Genomic DNA, 2,500 nt, shown 5'->3' on the forward strand with positions numbered 1-2,500 from the left:
ATTTATTGGCACGGTAAAATAAAAGTTAAATTTTGTCTAATAAATTCTAAAAAAAGGGATTAAATTAAAGAAAATAACAAAGTATATTATGTATTTTTAACTGGCCTTTCCGATGCAGCAATCGGATTTTAGAAAAAATAAATAACAAAGGAACAACAAACATAATTGCAAAAAGCCCTTGTTCAAAATTATTGGCACGATTTATTTAATAATCAATTGTATAGCCTTTGGCCTTGATTACCTTCCTCAGTCGCTTTTCATAGTTTACAACCAAGTTGTTGCACTCTTCAGTAGTAATTTTAGCCCACTCTTCCTGACAATAATCCTCCAATTGAATAAGATTCTTAGGCTTCCTTTGCATTACCCTCAATTTTAATGTTCTCCATAAATTTTCAATTGGATTAAGGTCTGGGCTTTGTGATGGCCACTCCAAAACATTAATATGATTGTCCTCAAGCCATTTCTTAGTCAGTTTAGCCGAATGCTTTGGGTCATTATCTTGCATGAACCACCAACGACGACCAAGTGAGAGCTCTTTAGCAGAGTCTTTCAGGTTTTCATCCAATATTTTAACATAATCTTCCTTTTTTATGCTACCTGTGACCTTAACAAGTCGCCCTGGTCCAGAGGCAGCAAAGGATCCCCAAAACATCAAACTGCCTCCACCGTGCTTCACTGTGGGTATGGTGTTCTTAGGCAGGAAAGCTTCGCCAGATTTTCTGTAAATATAAGACACTTTATTATGGCCAAATAACTCTATTTTCGTTTCGTCAGTCCATAGAACACGTTTCCAGAATGCAACATCTTTATCAATATGACGTTTTGCAAAGGCTAGCCTTGCTTTCAGGTGCATAGGCTTCAATAAGGGAGTCTTTCTCGGACGACATGCTTTTAAACCAGCTCTCTTCAAAACTCTACCAACTGTATGTCGAGATACATTCACTCCAGAGGTGCTCTGTTCATCAACAATCTCCCCAACAGAGATCCTTGGGTTTTGTTTTACTTGTCGAACAATTTTCCGTTCATCTCTTGGGGAAAGAATCCTTTTTCTCCCTCTACCCTCTTAACTCATAACGTGGCCTTGCGATTTGAACTTGTTTATTATGGCTCTAACAGTGGATTTGGGAAGGTTTAGCTTCTTTGAAATCTTATCATAGCCCTCCCCATTGGTATGGCATGCTACAACAAGCTTCCTGACGTCTTCGCTGTGTTCCTTAGTTTTAACCATGGCGATTGAAAATTATAATTTAGTCACTTATAATAGTTTAAATAAATCGCTATCTAAAAATTATCTGAAAAAAATTATTCACTGAATTAGCGTTAAACAAGCATAATATGGCTATAAAAAAGTTCAGAAAGCACGTAAACCGGAAATTAATTGATATTATACTGATACTAAAAGAAAAACAAAGCCGTGCCAATAATTTTGAACAAGGGTTTTTTGCAATTATGTTTGTTGTTCCTTTGTTATTTATTTTTTCTAAAATCCGATTGCTGCATCTGAAAGGCCAGTTAAAAATACATAATATACTTTGTTATTTTCTTTAATTTAATCCCTTTTTTAGAATTTATTAGACAAAATTTAACTTTTATTTTACCGTGCCAATAAATATGATCATCACTGTATATATATATATATATATATATATATATATATATATATATATATATATATATATATATATATATATATATATAAGTTTTTGTTTCAGTTTCGATTCAAGCTAATGCACCTAAGTATATAGATATATGTTTTATTTTGGAAATCGCAACTGTATAACGCATAAAAATCAATAGAACATTAAGGAAATCTGAAAGAATTAAAACATCGTATTTAAGCATACTTTCGACCGGGCTTTACCGGGCGTTTTCGTTCCAGCTTAGATAAATACTTTTGCAGTTTTAACAAAGAAGCTAAAATAGTATCAAAGCGTCTCCATTTACACCGAAATCTACAGAATGCCAACATCAATATATTACATATGAATGAGTCCCCTGTGGAATTATACATATATATATATATATATATACATATATATATATATGTATACATATATATATATACATATATATATATACATATATATATATATATATATATATATATATATATATATATATATTAAAAAGTTTGACTCATGTTCAGGTAATCTACATCTAAAATTTCAAGAGTTTAGGCCCAAAATTGGCGGAGGAGATTGGTAGAGTCTGCAAAGGTCAACTCTTTCAACTTTGACCTCTTGGAAGCCCAATTTTTGCCCGAAAACTGATTAAAAAGCTTGTTGCATGTCTGACTACAGTTTATGTAAAATTTCAAATGTTTAGACCAAAAAATGGCTGAATAATTTGGTAGAGACCGCAGAGGTAAAATTTTTAAAGACTTTGACCCCTTAACATTTATTGTTTGGAGCTCTAATCAAATTAAAAAGTTTGATCTATGTCCAAGGAACTTACATCTATAAGTTCAAGTGTTAAGACCCAAAATTGGCGGAGGAGTTTG

This window comes from Euprymna scolopes, chromosome 23 (assembly GCF_053919585.1).
Source record: "Euprymna scolopes isolate OS-2025 chromosome 23, ASM5391958v1, whole genome shotgun sequence".
Classification (NCBI taxonomy): Eukaryota; Metazoa; Mollusca; class Cephalopoda; order Sepiida; family Sepiolidae; genus Euprymna; species Euprymna scolopes.